Source organism: Rhinatrema bivittatum, chromosome 2 (assembly GCF_901001135.1).
Source record: "Rhinatrema bivittatum chromosome 2, aRhiBiv1.1, whole genome shotgun sequence".
Taxonomy (NCBI): domain Eukaryota; kingdom Metazoa; phylum Chordata; class Amphibia; order Gymnophiona; family Rhinatrematidae; genus Rhinatrema; species Rhinatrema bivittatum.
Genome location: NC_042616.1, coordinates 421,460,005 through 421,474,207, shown reverse-complemented (window position 1 = coordinate 421,474,207; position 14,203 = coordinate 421,460,005). Strand labels below are relative to the sequence as shown.

The window sequence follows — 14,203 nt, the reverse complement described above, 5'->3', positions numbered from 1 at the left end:
CTGGAACAGGGTGCAAGGCAAGGCAAAGGACACACAGGCATGGATGAGGTAAAAGAGGCAGGAACAAGCCAAAACAAGAGTGAAACTGGAATGGGGTGCAAGGCAGGATGCACACGGATAGAGTAGGCCACTGGGAGGCCCAAATAGGACAAAGTCAAGACAGGCAACAGAGACAAGATGAGGCCTAAACAAGGCAAGGGCAAGACAAGGAACACAGACTAGCTAGGCCACCAGGAGACCTAGCCAGGACGAGGGCAAGGAATACACAAACAAGGAGGGCCACTGGGAGGCCCAGACATGACAGGAACAAGGCACGGTATACACATAAACGGGAAGGTCACTGAGAGGAACCAGGGAAACAACCAGACAGGCAAGAAACATAGGAACAGACAAAGCAAAAGCTAGACAAGGCAAAACAAGAAGGCCTCTAACAGGCCACAATGGGAACAAGTCAAAGTGCAAGGTTGGCCAGAACAAGGAGTCAAGGTGATTCACTGAGTAGGCCTGGAGCTTAAAGTGAGGGAGAGTTTTATAGCCTTGCTACGTCATACAGCCTTCAAGGCGGAGGCTAGAGCAAGATTGTGTGCGGCTCACTGAGGGCCTCTGCTGGCAGGGGGGCTGCCTAGCAGCTAGCATTGTTACACTGGGTAGATGAACTATACAAATTTCCAAACTTGATTCAGCATTCAACCTCCCTGCTCTGTATCTTGTCACTGAGCTTTGCAATAATCTAAACAGCAATCAAAATTAGGGAGCTGTTGTCCAAACATCCAGCTGGGAAATGGAGTGCCTTAGCCAACTCTTTCAGGAAAGCCACTAAAAGACAGTCATGATGGGAATGATCTTTAGCAATTCCATGCCTAGGACAGACTACTAGCTGTTAATTTTATACATCAAAGACCACATTACAGAAGGGATGGGTCACTTTAAAAATAAACTAAAATTAAAACCTCAAAATAAATGGCCCTCCACTTGTCCTATTTTCACAAGGAGACTTGCCCTATTAGGAAGCAAACATGAAAGAAAAAAATATATATGTCAAAATTCAAATTTTGTGCCTTAGGATGGTCATGAGATATAGGCCAAGTCACATGATTTAATTTTACAGCATCACATGATAAGTCAATGACAAACATCAAGATCCGAGGGCTGGTGTCATCACAGAACTCTTTAAGAGATAGGGCAGAATGGATTTGCTCAGCTTGCGGTGATTCTTCCAAAGCCTGCATAATGTTGTTGTTCAGTCTCTGCCCTAGAACCTTTGGGGAACAAAAGACAAAAGCGTAATAGTACCAAAAATCCAAATGTGTGTGTTTAACCAGCATTCACTTTTTAAAGGGATTGCCATTTTCTGCAGTGTAGTAGTTACACTAAATATTTCAGTTTTTTAGGATAAGCAGATCTAGTCTTGGTTTTACCTCTTTGCATACATGAAACTTGCTTTTCTTAGAAAAAGTCAAATTACTTACCTGTAACAGTTGTTCTTTGAGAACGGCAGGATAACCAGTCAGTGGGTGATATGATTTGTTGCACAGCATCTCCCAGAGCCTTTAGGAAAAGCTTTTCTACTAGGTATGCATCAGAAGAACACATTGCCAAATGTATTAAGGGAAGAAAGAGCTCTAGCTGGCTTTGAAGCGGGGTCTGTCCTATTGAAGGGTGGAGTTCTGACTCTGACTCTGAGCCACTGCATGGCTCCCTTGATCCAATGCTGAGCAATCTAGAAAGGGCTTGTGTGCTGTCTCAGGCAAGCACTTGCTGTCCTTTCTGGAGGATCCAGACTGGGCCTTAGTAGTTTAAAACTTGATAGCTAGAGGGTCAAGCTGAGCTGAGCTATAAGTGCTCATACCTATGTGACTGTGTACCTGTTCCTGTCAGCACAAAAATATTGTGGAAGTCTTGTTTTAAAGTATTCAAAAGTTCATCTAATTGTGTCAAGAAGACAGAAGATTGATATAACTGGATTGACTGACCTGGCCTGGGTCTTGGAAAATGTTTGTGTTATTCCTATGCTGTGTAGTTGTATTGTGCAGAAATATAAGTCAGGTTGTCATTTTGGTTCTGCTTAAATGTCTTAAATGGAGCTGACTCAAATTCTGCAGGCAGTTTCTCAAACTGACAAAAGGGCAGAAGAATGGTTTTGGCTTTTGTTGGGAAAACTCTTTTTCCATTTTGCTTTTTTTTTTTTTTAACAAGGAAGGCAACCTGAAATTATAAAATGGGCCCTAGTGGGGAGTATTTGGATTCTATCCCTCAAATAGACCTTGGAAGACTGACTGACCAAACTTACTATCACATCAGGAATTGGTATCTAAACCATAATGGAATATAAATGTGTAGCCCAAACTCTGTTACAGCCTTATAAATCTCCTCAATGGAGACTGACCTTAGATGGTGCACCAGATACTTCCATGGTTATTATTAATATGCAGGCTTTTGAAGAATCACACAAGCTGAATCAAGCCTGCCTTTGCATAACAGAAGAAGATGCAGTGTGCTATCCAGTCAGATACTGTCCATTTGATTACAGCAATTCCAGGCCTGTTTGGGCCAAAAGAAACAAAGTTGGGTGAACCATCTATAGGTTTGTATCCTAGGTAGAAAGTGACAGCTTTTTAGAATGCAAGCAGTCCAGGGCTTGTCCATATTTATCAATGTGGCCTGCAGAAAAATATTGGTAGGATGATTGACTGGGTAATCTGGAACTCTTACATCATCTTGTACAGGAATTCAGATGCATATGTAGCACAATCCTGTTATGATGAAGAGTAGTATAAGGGGTATAAGTTATTAGGGCCCAGAGCTCTCTAACCCTGTGGGCTGAAGTGAGCAGGTATTTAAGTCCCAAAGTGTTTAGAAGCTCAAAAGAGGCTTTTATCAGCTAAGTAAGTATGAAGTTTTGCCAATTGTGTGACAAGCCCGTAACCAACTGTGCTTACCAGAACACAATTACTCGTGCCCCCAGCCGCCGCCATGCTGTCCATGACATACCTCCTCTAGGTGCACTTTGAAGGCCTTGCAGCGGAAGTGGCAACACACAGCAATGATATCACATAGATGGGAATTTAAACCCAGCCGCGCTCCTTGCAAATTGCCTCAACAGGTCTTCCTTCTCCAGCAGTATGTTTTGCTTGGCTCCTGATCCAGCCTTGCCTCATCCAGATTTCCAGCCTTGCCGCCACTTCTGCCCTGTCCCTGTTGCCTCGCCATGTTCTCTGCCTTGTCCTTTTCCTTGCCCTCAGAGTTTTGATCCTCCAGTTCTGACCTCAGCTACAGATCTTGACCATCCCCCTTGCTTGCTGCCTGGACCTGACCTTAGCCCTAAACTTTGACTGTCAATCCTGTCTCTGGACTCTGTCTTAGATCCCTAGAACCACATAATCACTGCGCTGCTGGAACCCAAGGGTTCAACCCACGGGGGAGGCGGTTGGTATAGGTGAAGTTCCAGCCTGGCCTGCTTCAAAGTGCATTCTTCTGCTGCTGGCATAGTCCTTGAGGGGTCACCCTTAAGGTGGCATCAACTATGCCGCAGCACCAAGGGCTCCTGCTCCCGCCACTTCTTACAGGTTATTGAGGCCATGAGCTTGGCGAATGCATGTCCGGCTCAGGGCTTTGCTGGATTGGTCTCCTAAGTGCAGGAGCAAAAAGGCCAGCTGAATTCCCTGGCTGGACTCCTGCAAGATTTCACCCAGTAAGCCCAGCAGCAACTTGCCCATGTGTGACTGATTTACTTCAGGCTCTGACCCAGCGACTGGATGCTGTGCAAGCCCAACTACTAACTCCAATTCCAGCACCACCTCTGGTGGACCCTCCACCTGTTCGTGTTCGGAACTTGGAGACTATCATGCACTTTCCTCCGCCTCCCAGGAATGCTGGTGACCCCAAAGGATGCAGAGGATTCCTCAGTGTATGCAAAATGCATTTTGAATTCTGGGCGGCTCCTTTTTCTTCAGACCGTGTCAAGATAACATATATACTTTCATTGTTGGATGGACCTTCTCTTACCTGGGCCTCTCCCTTGTGGGAGCTTGGACAACTTTGTATGGCAGTTTTGTCTGATTTTTGACCAGCCCGGTCGAGTCTCATCTGCAGCCACAGAATTACTATGAATTCTCCAAGGCATGCGCACCATGAGCAAGTATGCAGTAGAGTTTTGTACCCTGGCCTCCTAGCTTGGCTGGGGAGAAGATAGTCAAATGGCCATTTTCTGGCAAGGACTAGCTGGGAGGATAAAAGATGAGTTGGCAGGCTGAGATCTCCCCCTATTCTAGATAAAATTCTCCTCAAACAATTTCACTTCGCTCACCCTAAGGAGACCAGACCCTCTAGGAGGGGGCATAGAGGAGGAGTACTGTTGTGCTTACCGGCCACGGGAGATCGCAGCTGGCAGCCCTACCTCCGGCCCCCGGGAGCCAGCCTCCCATGGCATCCTCGGCACGGCCTTCCGGCCCAACCAGGCCGGTGCATCTGCTTCAACGCCGGTGTCCCTCTGGCCCTCCCAGGTGCACGCAATCCGCCCCACCTTTTAAAGGGCCAGAGGCGGGAAAACTCCACCAGGCCACTGATGACATCAGGGCTTGCAGCCTATTAACCTAGCCCAGTCCATGAGACCTCGCCTCGGCAGCAGGTCTCTCTCTGGAGTGTTGGTTGTCTGCTCCTGCGTTCCTGATTCCTGGTTCCCGGTTCCTGCACCTGCGTTCCTGATTCCTGGTCCTGTGTTCCTGCTTCCTCCTCCTGGTTCTGCATTCCTATTCTCCTTCTGTTTCCTCCTCATCCTCTCGGACTGATCTCCTGACTCTGACCTTTGCTTGGCCCTCGGATTCCACTTATCTGCCGCCTGTCTCGATCACCTGCCTGTCCCTGACGCCTCTTGATTGCTGCCTGCCTCGACCATCTGCCTGTTTCCAGCGCTCCTTGACTGCTGCCTGCCCCGACCTCTGGTACGTCCGGCCCCGCTTCTTCACCTCTCCTCTGGGAGGGTTATTCCCAAGTGACCCGCGCCTAGGTCCTGCTGGCCCCGGTACCCATGGGCTCAACCTGCGGGGAACGAGGGTTGGTAAAGGTGAAGCTCCTGTTGGATCCGCTCTTCACAGCTGCCTTCCGACAACGAGGACCTGCAGGGGCCTTACCCTGGGGATAGCATCAACCTGTTCTTGGCCAGGGGTCCACCAAACAACAGAATACAGGGACAAGGGAGTTTGGTTCTCACAGGGCATTCTAAAAAATTGTCTTAAAAAGTCAAAAGCAAATTGAGGAGAATTTTATCTAGAATATTAGAAGCCGGCTCCCAGGAGCCAAGATGAGATTAACTATAAACAATAACTGAAAATCCTCCATCCCTCTATTAAACTGAGCAGGATGGAGATGGAACCCTCCACAGGAGTTCCTTTTGGACAAACATGGATAATTAAATTTTCCAAACAGCAACCTACTCTGTACCATTTATATACTGAAAACAACAGCAGGCTTTCCAGAATGGGTGAGGGTGTAGACTGATCTGTGGTATTCCAGGAACGAAAATTAGCAGGTAAAAACCAATTTTATTTTCATATTCATTTCCCAGATCAGCCCAGTCACCTAGGATGTACCCAAGCTCTCCTAAACTGGGTGAGAATGTGACAGCCCCACTTGCAGTACACTCTCCCCATACCCCCCTGAGTCCGGCACCTGGACATCCAGCCAGCAATGTTTGGCAAAAGTGTGTAGTGATTTCCAAGAAGCCACTGACAGATTTCTTATGGAGAAACCAGCTGACAATTGATCCACAAGGTTGAGTGAGCCCATAGACCTTCAGGCAATGATCGACTCCTGCAAATGTACACCGATCCAATCGCCTCCTTCAGCCACCATGCAATAGTAGCCTTGGAAGTCTTAATCCCCTTCCTTGGTCTATTCCAAAGCACTAAGAGGTGATCTGATCTCTGAAAACTGTTGGTAACTTTGAGATGCCTCAACAATGCGCGAAGCACATCCAACAAATTAAGGGCCTCATTTTCCAATATCGCAGCAGTATCGCACGAGGGGGCGTGTCCTATGCAAATAAGGCATTTTTCGTGCAGTGGGGAAACATCGCCGCACGCGATGTTTTCGCCATTCGCGGAACTGGAGTCGCAAATCGCGAAAACATCATGCACTGCGATGATTCATTGGTTGTTTTATCGCGGTGCACGATGTTTTTGTGAAAGTGTCCAGCCAACGATATTCCCAACACGGCCATTCCAGAGAAATGAGAATCACTTTGCCTGGGTGTCTCTCTATTCGCCTTAACACTCTGCCCTCCATGGGCCATGGGAGAAACACATATAGAAGGATCCCTGGTGGCCATGGTAGAACTGAGCATTGATTCTCTCTGCTCAGTTATCTTGTTGCGACTGAAAAATTGGGACGCTTTAGCATTCTATCTCACCATCAAATCTGAGTGGGATATGTCCCAGCTGGCCTGAATGAGGAGCATCGCTTCCACTGCCAACTCCCATTCACTTGGATCTAGCCTTTGCCGACAATCCGCCTGAATGTTGTCCACCTGGCTATGTCAGATGCTCCAAAACTGCCAGGTGTCGCTACACCCAGTGAAACAACTCGAGCCTCCTGAGAAGCCATTCAACTCTTGGTTCCCCCCGGCAGTTGATATAAGCCACCATCATTGCATTGTCCAATAAGACGCACACTGCTTGACCTTGCAACCATGGCCAAAACAAAAGCAACACTAAGCGAACCCCCTTTGTTTCTAACAGATTGATAGACCACAATGCCTCCTCCGCTGACCATCACACTTGAGTTGTCTGTCCCTGGCACACTGCTACCCAACCTGAAAGGCTGGCATCAGTAGTAGTCTGGGATGTCCAATTCCATTCCTTATTCTAGATTGGCCCAAGAAAACTACCATCTCAATTCCTCTCTGAGTGGAAGTGGAATCTAAAACTCCCCTGATAACAGATTCACACGGGATAGGAGTGCCCTCTGAAGGGGGCTGCATATGAGTGAAAGCCCAGGGAATTAGATCTAGCGTAGACACCATAGAAGCCAGGATCTGCAAATAATCCCAAACTCTGGGTACCGAGAGTCCAACAAGCAGCGAACTTGGCTCTGCACTTTCATCATCTTGTCTGGCGTGAGAAACAGCTTGCCAGTCTTGGTGTCAAAACAAGCTCCCAAACACTCCAGGGACTGGGATGGAACGATGTGGCTCTTCGCTAGTTTCGCCACCCAGCCCAGAGACCAAAACCTCTCCATGACCCGCTGTACTGCCTGTTGACAAGAGTCTGCCAATTTTGCAGACTCTTGTCAACAGAACTCTTTTTCTCTAAAGACCTGCAGCCATCACCACCATCACTTTGGTGAACATATGCGGCACATTCACTAACCTGAAAGGAAGAGCGCAAAACTGAAAAAATCATAAATGTTAGAAACATCTGGTGCTCCAGCCGAATTTGAATATTCAGAGATGCCTCTGTTAGATCCAAAGATGCCAGGAACTCTCCTTTGCAGATCGCACCCTTCTTTAAATCCAAAATAGCCTGAACAGTCCCTCCTCCTTTGGAATCACAAAGTAAATGGAATACCTTCTTTTTCCTGTTTGCTCAGAGAACCAGCACTATAGCCCCCAGACACCACAATCGGTCCACTGTGTCGCAAATCACTTCCTGCTTGGCATGGGGAGCACAAGGAGAGATGACGTAAACTTCTCACATTGGCCGAGCAAATTCTAACACGTAGCCATCTCTTATCACTTCTAGGACCTACTGGTCCATTGCGCTTTTGGTCTACTCTTTACAAAAAATAAATAAATAAATAATTAAAAAAAAAGGCTAGCCACCCCCCCCCCCCCCAACAGCTGGAAGAGAAGAGTGGACCAGCCTCATTTTATTGTGAAGACTTAGTTCCCTGATTATCTCAAAAGGCCTGGAATCTGCCCAAACTTTGTCTTTAAGGTATCGAAGGGCCTCTATTCTGCCGATATTTCCTGTGGTCCCTAAAATGCGAGTGAGCAGAAAAGGGCCTCTTTCCACCTTTTGGCCTATCCTCGGGCAATTTATGTACTTTGGACTCTCCTAGGTATTTAATGAACTGCTCTAAGACCTCCCCAAACAAAAGCTTGCCCTTGAAAGAAGGGCACCCAGCTGAGACTTGGACCAGACATCCACTGAGTAGTTTCTCAACCATTGCAGTCTTCTGGACGAAGCCGCCAACATCATAATACTGGAGGACATCTTAATCAAATCCTATAAAGCATCTACCACATAAGCCGCTGCAACCAAGTGCTCTGATTGCTTGCCAGAAGGAGGTAGCATTCTTGCCTGTAAATGGTGAACCCAGTGCAAACATGCTGTCTGCATGAAACTGCTTGGTCTGGCTGAGACCAAGCCAGACATACCGCCACTCAGATGCCCAAAGCAGAAACCTCAAAAATTCTTTAGAGATGAATTTCCAATTTCCGGTCCTGCATGACTTTCAGCACAGCAGAACCTGCCATTGGAATAGTGGTTTTCTAGATCAGCGTCGAGACTGATGCATCCACTTTGAAAGCATCAAAAGCTCAAGAGCCTCCTCCGGTAGGGGGTACAACTTTGCCATTGCCCTTCCTACCTTTAGGCCAGTCTCTGAAGTATTCCACTCACTTACCACCAATTTTTTCATCAACTTATGGAAGAGAAAGGCCTTCGCCAGACCTCTCAAGTCATCCATGATGGGATCCACACCTTTATGGTCGGATTCCTTCTGCAGCAGTTTAATGTCCAGCTCCTTCAGCACATGTGGAGTTAATGGCCATAATTTCTCCTTTCTGAACAGCTGGACCACATTAGGGTCATCCACCTCTGCCATCAGCACCTCCTCATGATACTAAAGATCCTGCGCCGACTCTCTCTCTAGAGACTCATCTGCCAGACCGTCTGTTCCCTCTGAGACTTCAGACTCCTCCATGGGGCTGCTTGATTTCTCAGCCAGACCAAGTACCTGTAGGTTACTCGCAGATCCCTTCTGTGTGTCCACTTCTGGCCTTTTTGAAGATTGCAGGGAACCTTGTGGACGACCATGGGGGCATGGGCGCTTCATGCCTTCTGCCTTTCTGGCTAGAAAGGCCATATGGAAGAGTAAAACAAATTCAGAAGAAAATATCTGAGAATCATCAGAACCTTCCTCTAGAAGGTTCTCAGCACCCTCTGAGTTCTCTGTGCAGCCCTGGATAAGAGAGGAGGGAAATATTTAATCTTCTGGGGCCTCTTACAGCTGCCACTGAAAACAATATGGCTGTCGTTCCCGCACTCACAGAAACAACTGTGGTACCAGCTCCCCATGATCTCATTGCTCTCTTCACCACCAATTCAGAGCCCATCCCATTCGAGCTAACCTCTTCCCTGAAAACATAGTGCACACCCAATCCAGACTGCAGGTTAATTAGCAGTGTCAGTAAAGCTTTCCTTCTCTGTTTCTATCTTCTGGCAGGGAGGCAAAACTCAGGCATCTGGGGTATGAAAAGGAACCTGTGGTTTGACTGGCGCTGTGGAAAAACATATGAGCAATTCCTTCACAATACAGTTTATAATCTAATCAAGGCTATGAACAGGGTTTTATGTGCCCTGCAATTTCTTGTTTTACTATGGATCTTGTGTTTTCCCCAGAGAGTACTCATTTCTTTTGAAGGTGGCATTTTGATCTTTACAATACTACAGGGTGGCCCATGGAAAAATAGCCTGCCTGCATGGCACTGGTATTGGAGGAGGGCTACTTTTCCATGGGCCACTCTGTATTTCAAACTGATGCTTGGGATGCTGGCTCAACTCATGAGGCTTAGACAGCATAATCTCCCAGTACTGTAACATCCTGCAGCTCCAGTACTGGAAGGAAAGCCATTGCAAATACTTTGTGCCCTAAATAGCCCTTCAGACACAACCCACAGAAGTTGTTAGAACGCTTCAGTCTTGGCTGGGAGTACAGAGAGGCCAGATCTATGTGCCAAGGCCCTTTTCCAGCTCATGTGGTCAGCCCTTTCCTTACGTCCCCAGGCACTGCATAAGGACAGTGAAACAAGTCTAGTTTTTACTGAATGAATCGCTATTTTATCTGTTACTGTTTGTAAATTGAATCTGTTTTTTGTTCACTGTTCCTGCTTTTTGTTAAACTTTTTAGTTTGTTACTGGACTGATTTAGGATCCTAGTTCATTTGGTCTGTAGGTGCATTTCTAGGAACTGTGTGACCCGTGGGTTGCGTGAGGTCTCGGTGTCCCTGGAAACTACCTGGAGATAGCTTGCAGACAGGGTACTTGCTCAGAGGCAATTGGGACTCCAGTTGATGGGTGGGAGACTGCCATTGTAGAAGCATGTGCACAATTGCAGGTGCCTGGGCAGTTCTTGGCAGGACCCTCTGAAGGACCTCTTAAATGGGTGTTAGGAGTAGTGCAAAGGCATTACATGAAAAAGACAAACATACAGGGCAGACAAAACTGTGGAGATTTCATTTATTAAGAAAATGGTTAAAATCAATAAGGCTGTGAAAAAGATAAGGGTCAATATTTAAAAGAAAACTCAATTTTTAGATTGGATTTGAATAAGACCAGAGAAGGAGCACTGAGTGGAAAGCACAGAGTTGGAAGTTGGCAGTGGAGGAAAAGGAGATAAGTGTCCTACTTGAGTAGAGTTCATGAGGATGGATGTAGGGAGAGATAAGTAAGGTAGTGAAGGCTCTTGTAGGTAAGAGGAGCTTGAATTGGATGTTGAAATGGATGGGGGAGCCAATGTAGAGAAAAGAGACGTTATATGGATATAGTGACATTGGCGAAAGATAAGTCATGCAGCTAATTATTTGAAAGATTGTAGTGCTGAGAGAGTTCACTGAGAGACCTATGAGGAGCAGGTGATGAAAGAGTGAAGAAGTGGAAGGTTGGTGAGAGAGTGGAGAAGGGTTCTGATAGTGTGATCAGAAAGGAAGGGAAATATTTTGGTGATTATAGAAAAAGAAACACATTAACAGTTAACATGTGTAGAGAAGGAGAGTGAGATGTCAAAGATGACCCCAATGTTACAGACTGACAGGATTACAGAACTAGAGAAAAGAGTAAGAGTGAAAGTGGACTTGGGGAAAAAGATGAGGAGCTCTGTCTTAGGCCTGTTCCTTGTTTGCCTATGTATATATGTAAATATTATTCTACTGCATTATTTGCCTATGTATATATGTTATTCAACCATCATATTATCGTCAATTATGCGTTATAATTCCTCTCCTGTTTTTAGGATTCCCGCTAATATTATTACCCATATTAAGTGTCCCATGTAAAGCCTGTTGCTGCATTATTTTCTCTGTAAACCAATAAGATGTTCCCAAAGATTGTCGGTATATAAAAAGCTTAACTAAAAATAAATAAATAAATAAATAAGATGGCGGTAGGGCATCCAAATAAAAATGCCAGACAAGAAGGCTGAGATTTAAGATTGGATTCCTGATAAAATTTCTGGTGCAGAGTGGTAAAACTGGGTATCATCAGCATAAAGATGGTACTGAAAGCCATGGGATAAGATCAGATCACTAAAGAATTAGTACAGAGAGAGAGAGAACAAAAGAGGGCCCTGGATAGAGCCCTAAGGCAAATCAGTGGGCTGGTGGTAGAGGAGGATCCACCAGAGGATACACTAAAAGTGAGATGGGAGAGGTAAGAAGAGAACCAAGGCAGAATGGAGTCCCAAAATTCAAATGAGGACAGAGTATCAACAGTGGATAAAAATCAGTGGTTAGGTCAAGGAGGATAAAGATTAAATAAAGGCCTTTGGTTTTAGCCATAAACAGATTACTGAAGACTCTGGCAAGATTTGTTTCTGTGGAACGTAGAAGGTGAACACTAGACTGGGATGGATTGAGAATAATTCATGAAAGAAAGTCAAGACGGCAGCAATGAACAGAATGTTTGAGTAACCTGGATGCAAAAGGAAGGAGGAAGATTGGATGATAGTTAACAGGGCAGGTAGGGTCCAGTGAGGGTTTTTTGCAGAGTGCTGTGATCAAGGTATGTTTGAAGGCAGCAATGGAAAGTGGTAGATTGAGGATATGACAGATGGAAGGGATGACTGCAGAGGAAATAGAGGTGAGGAGCTAGGGGGAACAGGATCAGAGAAACAAGTAGGGCAGGTTCTTCCATTGTAATTTCAGAAAAGGAACAAAGAGTGCCAGAGATCAGAGAGAGGAGAGGAAGAGGAGGAGGGGGAGTGATAGAGGTGATCTGGTTGCGAACTCAAAACTAATTTTCTGAACCTTGTCATGGAAGTAGTCAGCCATATCTGGGGGTGGGGTTTGGGAGACAAAGGCAATTTGAGAAGGAACTGAGTGTGGCAAAGAGACAATGAGGGTTGGGTGCAAGAACATTTGTCAAATGGACATAGTAGTCTTGCTTGGCAAGTGCAATAACAGACTGGAAGGAAGTCAGCATGAATCTGAAATATATGTCAGCATGGGCATGGGATTTTAGCCAGGGATGCCATGCAGAATGGGCACAGGAAAACAGGAAGCAAATTCTGGGAGTGAACCAGAGCTGAGGTATGGTGCACCCTGGAGGGCTGGTAAGGAGAGGGGCAAGAGTGTCTAAAACAGAGGAGAGTATAGTGTTGTAAGAAGAAATTGACTCATGAAATGACTTAGACAATTCATTGGAGGACAGAAGAGATGAGACAGTATTGGAATGGATACAAGGATTGACAGCCTGGAGATTTGGCTGTGACTGGATGAGGCTGTGGGGAAAGGTGGTTTAGTGTGAAAGTTATCAGATGAGATTCCCAGAGTGACAGTGATGAGAACGAGATGTTCTCAGGAAGAGTGAATTCAAAATGGTTGATGAAGTGAAGAATTTAAAGAATTGGGAGAATAGACAGAAAATTAGTAGTGATTTCAGCAGGAAATGAGATTAGGGAGGATTAGCATCAAGAAGAGTAGGTGTAGTGGAGCCATAGGAAATAAAGAGGGGGAAAAATATACGTACCTGAAGTAATGTTTCGGCATGCATTTCCGGGCCAGTTGGTGGAAGCCTAAAAGGGTAGGAGTGTCCTCTGAGGCAGCTGGGAGAACTATACAGGTGTACTGCAATCTCCCCAGCACTTTAATTTAGCTAGACAAGCTACTTTGAATATGGACCTCTCTATTTTTATGATAATATATCACATATGGTATGCGGCAATCTTCCTTAGATTAGTGGTATAGGGCTTTAGTAGAGAAAACTGGAGTCTTTGTAGGCTATGTTGCATCTTTTCATTGATTGGTCTTTCGGGGGAAATTTTCAAAAACATTTCAGCGCATAAAACGGAGACTTGCGCAAGGAAAGAAGCTCTTTGAATTTTGCCTTCCCTCTCTGCCTGTAAAAGTATGAGCATAATGCCAGTGCATGAGTACTTTTACATGCACAGAGATGGTGGTCCAGGGGGAGGAGTCAGGGTGGAGTAGTACTTGCGTGTGTTCATATACATAATTTTGTTCATATTCATAATTTTGTTGCAAAAAGCATCCACATATATGACAGGTGCAGGACGGTGCACATACACTTTCCAACTCTGTTTTCCCCTTTGAAAACAGACAAAGTCTGAGGATAACAAATATCTGCAGACTTTAGGGAAATTGGGAATCACGGAGAAAGTTCTGAAGTGATTTGAGTCTTTATTGTGGAATTCACTTCCATGAGATTTGCGTCTGGAAAATAATTATTTGAAAATTAGGGAATGTATTAAGGCCTGGTTATTTGCTAAGGTGTTTGAAAATGAATGTCATTTTAGAGTTTTTAGTTTATTAATTTGGTTTTCTATTTTATTAAATTTACTAAGAATTTGTATCTTTTACACATGAGCTTTTGGTTTTTATATATGTTCTTTTGTTTTTATTTGTATTTCTATTATAATTGTAATTTTTGAAAAGAAAATTATTCCTTACCTGCTAATTTTCGTTCCCGTAGTACCACGGATCAGTCCAGACAGTGGGTTATGTCCCCCTTCCAGCAGATGGAGTCAGAGCAAAAACTGTAAGGATGGCCCCTAATAGGTTGGAGTGCCCTCTGCGTCCCTTCAGTATAAAGAATATCAAAGCAAGTAAGAAAAACATTGGATGGATCAAGAGAACATCGAACTTTGAACTGTAAACATGTAAAAACTTGCAAAAATGAACCATTAGTCAGTCACAAAAACATCCCAAGTGAATTAAGCAGTCGAGCTGACAATAAACCAAATCCAATAAATC

General features: G+C 45.2%; 1 protein-coding gene across 1 annotated transcript in view; it reads right to left on the bottom strand.

Moving 5' to 3' along the window:
- Positions 1-1,034: 1,034 nt before the first annotated feature.
- The window catches only part of FAM227A (family with sequence similarity 227 member A), a 230,846-nt gene continuing 217,677 nt past the window's right edge, over positions 1,035-14,203 (bottom strand). Inside the window, exon 14 of the mRNA XM_029587120.1 lies at positions 1,035-1,259. The gene's annotated coding sequence lies outside the window, so the exon portion shown is untranslated. The remainder of the gene's footprint in view (positions 1,260-14,203) is intronic.